The sequence below is a fragment of the Asparagus officinalis genome, unplaced genomic scaffold, assembly GCF_001876935.1.
Source record: "Asparagus officinalis unplaced genomic scaffold, Aspof.V1 AsparagusV1_Un17, whole genome shotgun sequence".
In the NCBI taxonomy this organism is placed as follows: Eukaryota; Viridiplantae; Streptophyta; class Magnoliopsida; order Asparagales; family Asparagaceae; genus Asparagus; species Asparagus officinalis.
Window position 1 is genome coordinate 275151 of NW_017972283.1, and position 16751 is coordinate 291901.

Consider the following 16751-nt stretch of genomic DNA (forward strand, 5'->3'; position numbering starts at 1 on the left):
AGTGCTATACTTATAGGTTAACGTGCTATACTTACAGGTTAACGTGCTATACTTACAGATTAACGTGCTATACTCTCAATATAACGTGCTATACTTTCATATTAACGTGCTATACTTTCATATTAACGTGCTATACTTACAGGTTAACGTGCTATACTTTCGGTTTAACGTGCTATACTTACAGGTTAACGTGCTATACTTAAATATTAACATGCTATACTTTCAGATTAACGTGCTATACTTACAGGTTAACGTGCTATACTTACAAGTTAACGTGCTATACTTACAGGTTAACGTGCTGTACTTACAGATTAACCTGCTATACTTTCGGATTAACGTGCTATACTTACAGGTTAACGTGCTATACTTAAAGGTTAACGTGCTATATTTACAGGTTAACGTGCTATATGTAAGGTTAAAGTGCTGTACTTACATATTAACGTGCTATACTTGTGGTTTAACGTGCTATACTTATAGGTTAACGTGCTATACTTACAGGTTAACGTGCTATACTTACATATTAACGTGCTATACTTACAGGTTAACGTGTTATACTTTCGGATTTACGTGCTATACTTACAGCTTAACATGCTATACTTACATATTAACGTGCTATACTTACAGGTTAACGTGCTATACTTATAGGTTAACGTGCTATACTTACAGGTTAACGTGCTATACTTACAAGTTAACGTGCTATACTTACAGATTAACGTGCTATACTCTCAATATAACGTGCTATACTTTCATATTAACGTACTATACTTACAGGTTAACGTGCTATACTTTCGAATTAACGTGCTATACTTACAGATTAACGTGCTATACTTTCGGATTTATGTGCTATACTTACATATTAACGTGCTATACTTTCGGTTTAACGTTCTATACTTAAAGGTTAACGTGCTATACTTACAGGTTAACGTGCTATACTTACATATTAACGTGCTATACTTATAGGTTAACGTGCTATACTTTTGGATTTACGTGCTATACTTACAGCTTAACGTGCTATACTTATAGGTTAACGTGCTATACTTACAGGTTAACGTGCTATACTTACAGGTTAACGTGCTATACTTACAGATTAACGTGCTATACTCTTAATATAACGTGCTATATTTTCGGATTAACGTGCTATACTTTCATATTAACGTGCTATACTTACAGGTTAACGTGCTATACTTTCGAATTAACGTGCTATACTTACAGATTAACGTGCTATACTTTCGGATTTACGTGCTATACTTTCATATTAACGTGCTATACTTTCGGTTTAATGTGCTATACTTACAAGTTAACGTGCTATACTTACATATTAACGTGCTATACTTACAGGTTAACGTGCTATACTTTCGGATTTACGTGCTATACTTACAGCTTAACGTGCTATACTTACATATTAACGTGCTATACTTACAGGTTAACGTGCTATACTTACAGGTTAACGTGCTATACTTACAGATTAACATGCTATACTCTCAATATAACGTGCTATACTTTCGGATAAACGTGCTATACTTTTATATTAATGTGCTATACTTACAGGTTAATGTGCTATACTTTCGAATTAACGTGCTATACTTACAGATTAACGTGCTATACTTTCGGATTTACGTGCTATACTTTCATATTAACATGCTATACTTTCGGTTTAACGTGCTATACTTACAGGTTAACGTGCTATACTTACATATTAACGTGCTATACTTACAGGTTAACGTGCTAAGGTTAACGTGCTATACTTACAGGTTAACGTGCTATACTTACAGGTTAATGTGCTATACTTACAGGTTAACGTGCTATACTTTCGTATTAACGTGCTATACTTACATATTAACATGCTATACTTACAGATTAACGTATTATACTCTTAATATAACGTGCTATACTTTCGGGTTAACGTGCTATACTTTCATATTAACGTGCTATACTTACAGGCTAACGTGCTATACTTTTGAATTAACATGCTATACTTACAGATTAACGTGCTACACTTTCGGATTTACGTGCTATACTTTCATATTAACGTGCTATACTTTTGGTTTAACGTGCTATACTTACAGGTTAACGTGCTATACTTACATATTAACGTGCTATACTTACAGGTTAACGTGATATACTTACAGCTTAACGTGCTATACTTACAGGTTAACGTGCTATACTTTCAGGTTAATGTGCTATACTTTCATATTAACGTGCTATACTTTCATATTAATGTGCTATACTTTTGAATTAACGTGCTATACTTACATATTAACATGCTATAGTTATAGATTAACGTGCTATACTCTCAATATAACGTGCTATACTTTCGGATTAACGTGCTATACTTTCATATTAACGTGCTATACTTACAGGTTAACGTGCTATACTTTCGAATTAACGTGCTATACTTACAGATTAACGTGCTATACTTTCGGATTTACGTGCTATACTTATAGTTTAACGTGCTATACTTACAGGTTAACGTGCTATACTTACAGGTTAACGTGCTATACTTTTAGGTTAACGTGCTATACTTTCATATTAACATGCTATACTTTCATATTAATGTGCTATACTTTCGAATTAACGTGCTATACTTACATATTAACGGGCCATACTCTCAATATAACGTGCTATACTTTTATATTAACGTGCTATACTTACAGGTTAATGTGCTATACTTTCGAATTAACGTGCTATACTTACAGATTAACGTGCTATACTTTCGGATTTACGTGCTATACTTACAGCTTAACGTGCTATACTTACATATTAACGTGCTATACTTACAGCTTAACGTGCTATACTTACAGGTTAACGTGCTATACTTTCAGGTTAACGTGCTATACTTTCATACTAACGTGTTATACTTTCATATTAATGTGCTATACTTACAGGTTAACGTGGTATACTTACAGATTAACGTGCTATACTCTCAATATAACGTGCTATATAGATTAACGTGCTATACTCTCAATATAACGTGCTATACTTACAATATAACACATAACATGATATACTTTTATGTTGTTTAATTTCCAAAAAGTGCTTAATTTCCATTTATTTCCAAAAAGTGGTTAATTTCCATTTCTCAATAAATTATTTTTTTTTTGTTGCTATTTTTTTTGTTTAAAATATTTTATAAATATTTAAGCTTATTTAATCTTGTGACTTAATCTTAAATCGACTTGAGGTCGACTCACAATGTGTAGTCGACTGCAAGTCGACCTTCGACCTTCGGGAACCTTTTTTCCGGTATCTATTTCTTTCAGTTTTGGTTTTGAGATGTTTTAGACCCGACCCGTTTGTCTACCTGTATCCTGACCCTACACTCATCATTTTGACCAAATCTGGCCCATTAATCCCATATCAAAATCCCTAGTTCATCATCTTCTTTAATCCTCTTTCGTTCTTTTCTTTCCTCCAGCCGTTCCTTCACTACAGTCGACCCTCATCTCCAGCCGACTCATCATCACCGGTCGACTCGTCCTCTCTTGCAGTCATCGTCTGCACTCAGTCTTCCTCGGCTTGGTATAAACCCTTCCTTCTCTCATTTCTTTTTCTAGGGATTCATTTTAATCCATGGCTAGTACCTCTAGCAAACGCCCTAGAACTTCCAAAGGTAAAGCCCCTCTTTCTCGTGATCGTGCATCGTCTCCTCCAGAGCAAAGCAATGCCCATTACGAACAATATCTAAATAACCCAGCTTTAATTGAAAAATATCATGCTCTTTGTCAATTAAAAATGTTCCCTGGTAGATATGTTAAATTCGATGACTTCAGTCATTTTTCTCTGGAACAATTTTTCTCTGCTGCTAAACTCACCGATCTACTCTCAAGTAAGCACTCCGAGGAACTTTATCCCCCACTTGTGCGTATATTTTACGCAAATCTTGTGACATTTTGTCCTGAGAATAGACCACATTTTATTAATTCTTGTGTCAAACATCACCATATTCGTTTCACAGCTAACCGTCTAGCTGAAATCATTGGCATTCCTCGTGGCGACACCTTTCTTGATGATGTTTCATATGATAATCCCAGTGTCGAAACCCTTATGACTCTTCCTAGCGAAAGCCTCCCATTACATGCAAAAAATGTATCTGATTTGGCTACTATTGTTGGACGTATCATTTCCTATAACTTGATTCCAAAATCTGGGGGGTATAGCCACTATTCCCAAGATCTCACTAGGGCAATCTATGCCATTCTGGGTAATGTTGATGTTAAATGGGGAAATGTTATATTTGATATCATTGCTTCTGGTCCATCCACTTTCATTCCTTTTGGCGGTCTCCTTACCAAAATCTTTAAACACTTCAATGTTGACCTCGACGATGAGACACCTCTTCAAATCCGACCTCTCTTTGATGTTACTGCTCTTAATCGGATGAGAATTCCTGCCAGCTTAATGGCAATGCAAGATCATCCTGTTCGTAGACCCTCTCCTGAATCTCCCATTCATGAACCTCCTTATGAGCACTATCATTCCTCCCCAGATTCATCTGTACCAAGCCATATAGAAGATCTTTGCACTCAGATGACTGAATATCACTATAGTGACCAAGTGAGATTTTAGAGGATTGAAGACAGTGAACATGATCTTAGCATGCGACTTGGAGAGGTTGAAAGGACCCAAGTAGAACTAAAGAAAGAGATAGCCTCCCTGAGGAGTGAAAGAGAAGTTGACATGGCCTCCATTCACACGAGATTTGATGAGATTATAAACCTTTTGCAACCCCATCCTTCCTCGGGTCCAGGATCGTCAAACGCTTGAAGCTCTTCTTGAATTCCTGTTGAACAAAATGATATTTTGGTTTATGATAAGTTGGCAAACTTTTATTTTGGCATGTAATATTCTAACTTGCACTTGTTTTGCTTCATGTTGGACATGGTTTGAAAACATGTGTTGAACTTGGTATGTAATAGACTAGTAAGTCTGGCTCTGTTGAATTTATGTGTTTTCACATTTGATGGTGAGCCTATATCTTATATGATGATCATATGCTCTATCATGTTTGTGTTCCATAAGAATATCCTCATTCATGCCTCTTTTCTGATAGGGGGAGCGTAGCTCCTATTTGTTTACTTTGTTTTTCTAATCTATTTACTAAAACGATGATCTTTTACAAATGTCAAATGTACTTTCCAAAATTTCTTCACAAATATGTTTAATATCATGTTTACCAACTATTTCTAAAGTTTTACCTTTTTTAAGAATTTTTTTTAACATGTTCTTAGATGAAAACTGTGTACATGTTTCTGAGTCGACTCGTGATCAGTATTGAGTCGATTCACAAACTGATTCGTAGTTTACATTTTGTTTCTGCTGAATCGACTCATGACAGTCATGAGTCGACCCATCATGTTGAGTCGACTTATAACTGTCATAAGTCGACTTACAAAGTGTGCTGGAACATGAGTTTTGTTTCTGCTGAGTCGACCCATGATATTATGAGTCGACTCATGGTTTATGGGTCGACTCGTGAATTTCATGAGTCGACCCATTTGTTGGTCTTTTTACTTGGGTTCTTGCTGATATTTTGGGATGTCATAAATAACCCAGTGCATAAAACATTCTGGCCAGTGAAGAGAATTGACTATTCAAGTTTACAAAGTGTTTAAGAGATTGACAAACGTTGCATGCATATCCGGACAAACTATATACAACATTGCGTATCAAGGAGATTGACAAACTATATACAACATTGCATTTCCAAACAAGCTATATACAAGATTGCATTTCCAAACTTGCATTTCCAAACAAACTATATACAACATTGCATATCCAGAATTTTGCCACAGAAGAATGCATTTCTATCCAAAAAATCAGGGACATACAACTTTGCATTTCCAGCACTTTGCAATTCCAGAACATATAACTTTGCATTTCCAACTTTGCATTTACAAATACTTTACAAATACTTCCATCAAGAGCAATATGTAACTCCAATGCATCATTGGCATATATATATATACAAATACTTTACAAATCAATTTCCAAAATATATTTGTACACAAAAAATATTGGATATCACAATTGGCATGTAGCAACCGGGGAATTGGTCTTGAGGATCATGTTGGTTGATTTCCTGAAAGCAAAATATAAGCGGATCAAAAGAACAATAGATTTCGATATAAGCGTTTCAATGAACATTACACTTATAGAAAATATACCTTCAAATGGAAAAGCAACAATACGAGCTCTATGTCTTGCACAATCCTTTTGGTCAATTGAAATTGGTTGACCGGATATGAGGCTAAACATGTACGCCATCAAGAACACCCCGCAATCCAAGCTTCTGCAAGTTCAAAAGTTTGCAATATCAATATAACACTCTTGGCCCGCAATATGTAGTCTCTATGTGAGTGTTAGCACAAACAAACGAAAAAAGAACATATGAATAAGTCGAATACACTAACCCCCGTTATTGAGGTACATCAACACTTTCTACCTCTTGACAGTAAGTAATATCTAAGTTCCAAGCATCGAGAATGGTAGAAATAAGCTTCACCCTAAACTCATTAGCATCGGACATATAACCACGGAGGGAAGAATAATGATAAAATCTCTTCTCCTTTACAGAGAACACCAACATATGCCAATGAAATGAAGTTAGGAGTGGGAAAATAATCTTATCAAGTTCTTGGAATCGAGTTGTCGTTATTGGCTTAAACATTCGATCCACACTTGACGGATTATAATATCAAAAGCATGTACAGTGCTCTATATGTGTGTTATTGTATCAAATATCAAAAGCATGTACAGTGCTCTATATGTGTGTTATTGTATCAAATATCAAAAGCATGTGGAGGCATAAGATGTGTTATTGTATCAAATATCAGTCATACGCTTCTATGTGATTTCTGGTACAGAAAATACTCTATATGTGTGTGCATGTGTGCGTGTTTATGTATATTTGTGTGAAGCATGAAAAGAACGGATACTTACGTCACAGCTAATTGCCTCTCCTTTAAGTAACTCCAATGCATCTTTACGTGTCATCAACGCATCTCTAGATGACCACACTAATGTCTCACTACATATGAAACAGATATATAACATGTATTAATGAAAAACCTTAGTACAGGTTGAAAAGTAAATAAGTAAATCATTCAAAATACTTACACGGCCATATTCTCCTTCCAAAAGTTATCTAGTAGTTCTCTCTCCTCATCCAGTACTTCCTTCCTTCTCGGATAAATTTCCTTCCTTCCCGGATAAATTGGTCGTCCTTTTATACTAACAAGTGGAACAAAAGGAGACCGCATTGATGGCCCAGCATGCCGAGATCTAGAGAGAACTGTTCTTTTGATGGAAGGGGTTTTACGCATGCCTTCAATCAACGCAACATCGCGCGGGCTAAAAATAAAAGCGTCGTCATCCGTCATCCACTTCCATTGAATCCATGCCCACTTGATCCTTCCCACCATCCTCACCATCATCTTTCTCTACATTCAATCTATCAACGTCTTTACCAACCTCATCATCCCCGCCGACATCCTCCTCCATATCTCCACCATTCCCCTCCTCATCTTCCTCATTCCCGCCATCAACTCCCTCCTTATCCTCCTCATGCCCCTCATTAGCCCCCTCCGCACCCTCCTCTTTCCCCTCATTTTTTCGCTCCTCATCACCATCATCACTATCATCCCCATCATCCTCATCATCCTCATCATCCTCATTTCCTCCATCACTATCTACATCCTCTTCCTCATCACCAAATTTGTCCCTCCTTATCTTCAACAGAAGGTCTAATTCCACCCGTTTTTCAAGTATGAGCTGATCCAACTCAGCTTTGGTGATTACCTACACATAAATAACCCAAGTAAAGTTCAATTCATGGATGAACATCAAATAAAAATCATGGAGAGTAATTAACTAACATGGAATAAAAATAAAATTGGAAATATAAATACCTCTCTCTCTTCAATCTTGAAGGGGCAGTGGATGTAGTGGCAGCTTGTCTCTTTTCAAATTTGTTAGCCCTTGACTCAACACCATGCTTCCTAAAATTAGCCGGATCTCTAATTAAATCTTGAACTGTACTCCTCCGTAAAGATCCCGTGCCCTTGTGGAAGCTTAGGATGGGTGGTAGGGATTCTGCTCCTACACGAAGGCGTAATTGTCCCACAAGCTCATAAAACCAAACCTGTGAGAAAAGGAAAATTTTAGCTCAACAATAAACATGACTAAATGAATTAATATATACAATGTAGAATGACATTAAAATGTAGTAAATGTTAACTTACCATCAAAACCGAGGCAAAACCCCCCATATAACCACCTCTAGATCGATTTCCCTCAAATCTCTTAGTGATGGTTTTCTTAGCCTTAATCATCTCGGTACACAACACATTGTATACTAATTCAGCCCAATTATACTCCTTAAGAGTGCCCAATTTCTCAGCATATCTAAATGCAAACAAGGGACAACTCATACTAGCTTGGGGGCATAATATAAAGCCAATAATGAAAGCCACGAGCATATGTGGCAAAAGAGGATCTCTACGCTCGGCCATCTGCTTGATAAGTTCACCCATCCTATCTCTTCTAGCACACACAACCTTCTTCTTACCCTCGTCAATTTTCTTCTTTCCTTTTCTAGTCACACGCTTACTATCTTCTTCAATTTCAGCCGCGGTACTATATGAAAGCACAAGCTTGTAGATTGTATCGTGATCACTTCTATGAAACCGCGTGTCTACTATAGATCCTCCCATCCGAAGACCCGTGATTCTCCCAACTTCTTCAACATCAAAGGAGGTCCATTTTCCTCCAATTTTAAAACTACTTTTTTCGACATTAAATACTCCCAACAAACAATCCACTATAACTGGTTGCACTGGAAGATCTGGAACATCTAAGTAGCCATAAAATGGAGTGTCACGAAGGGCAATTCGTTGATCTTCCGATAAATAGATAAATAAGTAGAAATCTGATTTTGAAGGTCCCGGAAGTACCCAATGTTCGATGGAATTCGCACCAAAGCCATGAGATAGAATTTTCTGCAACCATAAAACATAAGGCGACTTTAGTTGTCTATCATATTTACAGACAAAATTGTATCAAATGTTTACAGAATCAGATGTTTACAGACAAAATTGTATCATATTTACAAACAAAATTGTAACAGACAATCTCAATACTCAAATTACCACGCTTTAGCTTTATATCAACCTATTTACAGCCTATGATATTTTTTCCTCTTCTCGCTCAGTGAAATGTATCAAATGTTAACATATGTACAATAACAGACATTTGTATCAAACTTTAGATGTCCCAGAATTGGGACTGAATATACGCAAAAATTTATGAACTTAAAATCGTAAGAAAATCAATATCAATCCTCAATTATAAAGTCATGAATTCAAATCATTATAAACGCAACAACTAAGCTAAAATTGTTGAGTTTAAGAGCCAATAATTATCCAAATATCAAAAATAAAAAAGTTCGACGGCAACCCAACCAATGCTCGTGAGAAATCAATACCTGAAACAGCGACTTCGACGGCAATGATGACTGGGACGGGCAACAACGGCGACTGCGAGATGCGTCAGCGGCAAGGGGACAGCGAGATTGACGGCGAGATCGAATTTAGAGGTCGACGGCAACGGTCTGGGATGGAAACAGCGACTGCGGGCGACAAACTGGGACGATCGACAGTGGGTGCGGGCGACGGTCGGGGACGGGCGACGGTCTGGGACTGTCGATCTGGGACGGAAACTCAAAGGTCGACGGCGAGAAGGAAATAAAAAGGTCGACGGAGAGATCTGGGTCACGGCGGCAGGAGCGGGCGACGGAGTCGACGGCGAGATCTGGGTCACGGCGGCAGGAGCGGGCGACGGAGTCGACGGGGATTTCTTTTTTATTATTATTTAGGAATCCGGTGGAAAAGGAATTTTGAGGAGAGAGACGTTTATATGGGGAAAGGGGTATTTTAGGGCTTTTACCTTGCTTCTGTATAAATACAACTACTAAATGTATTGTATTTTAGAATTTGGGTTTAAAGATAAATACAGAAAGAGAGTTGGGCTTAGAGATACAAACAATATTGGGTGGGTTTAAAAATAAATGGGAGTAAACAAATGGACCTAAAAGCAAAAACCCCTTAAAATTAACCTAACCAAGATCTTCCATCCAATGATAAGAGCGGACTAGCTCACAGGGAACATATTATAAGACAGGTTTATAGATGGACATCTATGATGATTGCAATTGGCAATAGAAGTTATCAGAAAATAAAAGGGAAAAAACATAACAAAATATTCTCAAGTCAATTGGTATCCATCCCAAATTTCATGAAAGGCAATGGAAAGTCTCTTCTCATAAAAGAAAAGTACCTCAAAACGAAATATTTGCATGAGATATGACATCATCCCTAAGCAATGTCTTCAAACCTACACTACTAAATCCAAACATCCTCAAGTAACAACATAGATTCCGCTAATTACAATTAAAAAAATGAAGTTAAATACCAGATTCAGAATAATACCTCTGGAAAAGGGGACTCCACAAAGTGTCGATTCTTCTTCAACACGGAGTTTCACTTTCCCGTAATTGGTGGTTGAAGCATGAATGATATATATCATCTCCTTAGGCAACTTAGTCTTTGACAATTTTAAACATAGTAATGAGTTTGTATTCAAAAATAGTTCAATGAGGGTTAAAATTATTCATTGTGGACAGGAATGTTAAACCTTCAGAATGGGAAAGTCTTTAAAATAAAGAATAAGTAAAGCAATGAATAGCATGTAAAACCTGCTTGCAACTTGAAAAAACATGTTATCATAAAGATAAATAAGAAATAAGGGAAAAATGCTTCCAGCCCCCAAAACACAAGAAAACGTGCTCCCCCCCAAGACTTTTTCAATGGGTGCTTTGCCCCCAAAATCGCCCGCGATTTTCTTCCAGCCCCCAAAACGAATCCCCAGGTGTAACTCCGTTTAAACCCCTCTCGATATGCCTAAAATACCCTTCTGTTTAAAATTCCCCATGAGTTACCTCCTCGTCCGTACCCTGTCATCTCTCTTCTGTAAGCAAACCGACTCCAGAAACCCAATTTAAAACCCTAGCCCTAAATCAACCGACTCCAATGCAAACCGAATCAAAGCAAAGGGATTAAAATGGACGGCGATTCAAACCCCAAAGCAAGCCTCAATACCAACCACAGTGAAAGCGATGACGCCCAGCAGTTCAAAATCTCAGAAAGAACCCAGATAACTACAGTGCGTACTGAATCTGAGGCTGAAGCTGCAATTGCTAATGTTCTAGAGGACATCACAACCAGTCATTCTCAATCTAGAAGTCCACCTCAAAATTTAAGTGTAGGCCATCGCGAAGGTCTAGAGGGCAGCACCGGTATCACCGCCGCGTCCAACGATATCACTAGAGCGCTCCTTGGTCTACAGAGAGGAGAAATAGAGAAGCACGTGGCAACACCCAAAAGGTAATTTTTACCGTAAGTTTTATGTTGTTAAGGTTATGGTTTGATTGATAATGCTCCTAGTCTGGTGGGAAGGTCCAAAATTACGGGTGTCTGTTAGCTATTGAGGTTACTGTTAACATGCAAGGTTCATGTGTTTATTGTTGAGGTTGTTGTTTGGTTGTTGAGGTTAGGCTTTGGTTGTTAATGTTAGGTTTTGGTTGTTAAGGTTATGGGGTTGTTGTTAAGGTTGTTGGTTTATCCGCAAAGTTTACAGCATAGTTGTTATGTTTACTGATTATACTTAAAAATGCTTATGTCTTGTGTTTTTGTTATGTAGAAAAAGGGTAAAGCCAACTATTACATTGCGGCCCACCGCCAGCTTCAGTGCCTATCATGACTTCATGTGGAGTTTGGTGCAGCATATGGAGCCAATGCACTTTGCGGCCTACGAAGATAGCGTATTCAGACACTACGTCTAATTTGGCCCACCTGGTGTCGATCTTCCCACCTTTGAGCACATTTTGAGTCAGTGGGACAAGAAAAGCAAGAAATTCATCTTCACTGATAGGAATGATGGAGAAGAGATCGCCTGCTCATTCAACCTTGAGTGGGTAATGGAGCATACATGGTTCTCTAATGAGGGGCTTCATGTTGACCACAATCGGGATAGGAAAAATAGGATTTGGTCCAAGTTTTTTGACAAACCCGAGGCCGATGGTTCCAAGTATAGCTCAGGCCCCACCAGACGTAATGTGGAGCAACTACTCTTGAAGCTGGTACAATCGGCTGATCGCCGAGATGTGAAGGACTTTGTCCTGCTACAGATCCTATATCAGCTGAGCATGATTTGGAGTCCAAACAGTGTTTCCGGTATTCCTAGGCATTTATTCAAGTACGTTGACAGCATCGAACAGGTCAATAACACTGCTTGGGGGACTTATATATTTAGTGAGACATCTGACGCGATAGAGAGGGCACTAAAGGGTCCCGAGGCAGGGAAGACGACTTTATATCTGCAAGGGTGTACCCCTCTAGTTTGTGTAAGTAATCATGTCTTTTTTTACTGATTGTGAAGGTTAGGGTTTAGTTGTTAATGTTACAGTTTTGTTGTCAAGGTTACGGTTTGGTTGTTAATGTTACGGTTTGGTTGTTAAGGTTACGTTTTTATTGTTAGGTTACTTATAAATTGTTAAGGATAAAGGTCTTTGTTAAGTTTTTATTTCTCTAACGTGCAGTTGTGGTACTATAAACTTACCGGCATCAAGAAGCCAGTGGTTGGATGTACGGTGAGGCCTCCCCTTACAAATTGGGTGAGACTTGGAGAGGTTGCTGGTTCTTTGAGATTGACCACTGTTGTAGCTAAAGCAAGCAAAGCTACGATGAATCTTCCACAGCAACATGTCCAATTTCAAAGAATCAAGGGAGGTTTGTGGGGGATGGAGCAGAAGATGAGGGAGAGAGAGAAGAGGAGGATTAAGGGACCGACTGCAGTAGACACCGGCAGGGCGCGTGGCCCAAGACACCTTCTTCCCAAGAAGAAGAGGGGAGCAGAAGATGACATCCCAATTGATGCAGATGTAAGAATTTAGCAGTTGTGAATTTTATTTGTTTTTTAATTAATTAATCCTTTTAATAATACTCTATCCATTGCATAGGTGATACCACAGGATATTGATGAAGACGTCGAGCAGCCAAATGAGGTAGTTGAGCAAATGGAATGGCCTCAACAAGTGATCTACTGGAAGAGCATCGCGGCAATGAACCAAGCATTACGTCGTGAAGACGAGAATAAATTTAAGGATATAATTGCTGTCGATCGTATAAAGATAAGTGCTCTTTCTATGAAGGTGGCTAAGCTGTCTGCTCAAAATAGGAGACTGAGAGAGGAACTAAGCGAAGCACGATCCAGAACCCTCTCTGTATATAAGGATAAGAGCCCTACAGGATTGGTGTTCGGCTCATTGATGGAGCCGCAAACTTGTACATGTTAGATGTGGCTTGCAATTACGTTTGCGTGTTATGTTTAAAGATTGATTGTTAAGTATATGGATTTTTTGTTAAGGTTAAGATTTTATTGTTAACTTTACGGATCTAATATTAAGGTTACGGATTTATTGCTAAGCTTAAAGATTGATTGTTAAGTATCTGGGTTAGTTGTTAGGGTTATGTAACTGATGTTATGTTTTATTTTATAATGAAGTACCTAAGCTCATTTGTTTATTTTTTGAATCAGACACTCCAGGCACCGTGGGTGGCATTGATATACAGTACGTGGGGGATGTTAATCAAACATTATTTGATGAAGCTAATAAGGAGAGCAAGGACCCTCCAACAGGGAGGGCCTCTCCACAACCTAAGATCTAAACATCAAACCAATTCATAAGCTTAACAACACAACGCCAAACTTCACAATAAATCCATAAGATTAACAACCAGTCAATAAATTTGACAGCCAGTCCACAATATTTACAATAAAATGATAAAGTGAACAAAACAACCTTGTATCAAGCAATGATTTTCTTTACAATCATGCTATAATCTTAACAACAAACAAATAAACTTATCAACAACCCCGTAAACTAAACAACAAATACCTAAGATCAACAACACGATGACAACTGCTTGTACAACTTGTGTCTCTACTCTAAGTTCCATAACCGTGGGTGAATATAACTGGCTTCCTTTAATGAGCTTGTACAATAACAAGATAGTTAAGATTCATAGGTGCGTAGAATATAATAAATTCAGATGGATCAATGTGTGAATCACCTAGGAAGCTATGCAAATGCTGGTGGAGATAGTCTTTTGGCTTACGTTTATATTGTATAGCTATACAGTGTTAACGTAAGCTAGAGGACTATCTCCACCAGCATTTGCATGCCTTCCCATACGATTCACGCATGACCCATCTGAATTGATTATATTCCAGACACTTACGAATCATAACCGGGCATTAATGTACAAACTCCTTGGAGAAAGCCACATACATTCACCCACAGCTAATGGAACTAAGAGCAAACACATAAGGGGATAACGTCCTCATCAGTGTAAGGGATATCCAAGATCTTCATCAGTGTGTGCAAACCTTGTCGCCATGACCTTCATCGACGTGAAGACTAGCATTGATCTTCTGGTTAATTGCGAAAGGAGAACTTGAAGTTTTGGGGAGAGGGTATAAGATCGAGCTTCACATATAAAGGATAGAGGGTCAACAGAGGGTCGGCAATAGGGAGATCGAGGAAAGATTGCGCCGAAAGGATATCTGCGCTATCCTGTAGTTGAACAGGCAAAGTGATGGTGATGTTGCCGCGTGGGATGTGGGGATAGGTAGGAGTCTAGGTTATATTAACTCTCATCCTTGGGAACTAGGAGGAACATTAAATGCAGTAGCAGAGAATATACCCCGGTGACCGTGACAACCAAGCGCAAGTGAATAACAGTAAGGAACCTAACAGTAAACATAACATTTAACCGATAAACCTAATAACCAACTAGTAACCTTAACAACCAATCCATAACCTTAATATTTGTAACGATATACTTGACAATAAAACCATGTGTATGACAATAAAATGCTAAACTATATAGGCTTGTTCCAGTATAAGATTTCTTGGATTCTGACTGTATAATAGCATCAACCATTTGAATGCTAATAACCTTATTTATTCTCCATTGTCAATTCTCTAAGTTCCATAAACTATGCTTGCATATAAATGGCTTCCACCAAAGAGCTTTCTAGCAGCCTGTTAAGTTCATGGAAAGCTCTTTGGAGAAAGCAATTGCTATTCAAGCCCATCTGATGGAACTTAGAGAAAATGACAATGAAGAATAGATAAAGGTAATAATATTCAAAAAAGGTTGATGCTATTATATGGCCAGAACCCAGAAATATTAAAAATGTCTTCATCAGCGTGAGGGATAGCCGTGATCTTCTGGTTTATGAGATTGAAGAGGGGAGAGCTTAGGATGATCAAGAAAATAGTGAGGACAAATAAAGTAGCGGTGATGGGAAGATAAAGAAGATGTAACTGTGAGGAGAAAGGTTATATAGGCTGGTTCTGTATTGGAACAATCCGAGGGATGGTGATATAACTTTACTGCCGTAGGAACTATAAAATACATTGAATGCAGTCAAATCAAAAATATCTTGGTAACCTTGATAGCCAATTGCAAGTGAATAATAATAACCTTAACATTAAAATGTTAAACTTGACAACCAAGTAATAACCTTAACAACCAACCCAAAAACTTAACAATTTTAGCGATATACTTGACAATTTTAACAATCGGTGACACTGACAACCAAGTGCAGGTGGATAACAATAAACTTAATATTCAATTGATAAACTTGACAACCAAGTCAAAACTTCTACACACAAGTCATAGTAACCTTAACAACCAAGCCAAGACCTTATCACTTGTAATAATATACAGGACAACAAATCCATATACATGACGATAAAACACTAAACTATATAGGCTCGTTATAGGTTGCACAATTGTGACCCTCCACATTGCATCGAGAGCACTTTACAGGACGAGTGTTCAGCAACCTGTTTGTAGGCGTCAAAAAAATGCTGATAGATATCCAAACACAGCTCAAGACAAAGAGAAGGTCATCCAAAGATCACAAAAGACGACCTTACATTGTCTCAAAAGAATCGAGACAGTGTCGACTGTCTCACACGCGAGACAATATAGACAGTCTCGCTGTGCGAGATAGTATTGACTGTCTCGCGGGGAAAGACAGTGTTTACTGTCTCGCACGCGAGACAACTCTGAAATAATCAAAAGTCGCTAAAATAACTGCATGACACGTGTCCATTAACTGTCAAAGAACGTGGGAAACATCGTGAGCGAGAATCACGTGGATAACTATCAAAATAATGGAGTTTGAAATGTGAGAAGGCAGTTACAATGGAAACCATCGGGCAGTTTGGGTTTTCCGAGACAGTCTTTACTGTCCGAGACAGCAAACACTGTCTCGGTCGCCGAGACAGACAACACTGTCTCGCATGCAAAATTACCTCACGATGTTGTATTTTCAATTAAGTGTCCCATGGGCTATAAATACCCCCCTAGGGCCATTTGATCTGGGGATTCGAGCAGATCAGAGCATAGAGAGCAGAATACTTGAGCCTTTTGATAATTCCTTGAGATTTAAGCTTCGACTTAATATTGAGAAAAATGTTCATCTTACTTTGATAAGATATTCACTGATTTTCATTCTTGCTTCTAAACGAAGGAAGAATACCAACGACTCTCACGATCTGTGAATCGGTGGTCCACGAGCCAAAGCACTCCCGGCACAGGCAAAGTCCCACAAAGCAGAAA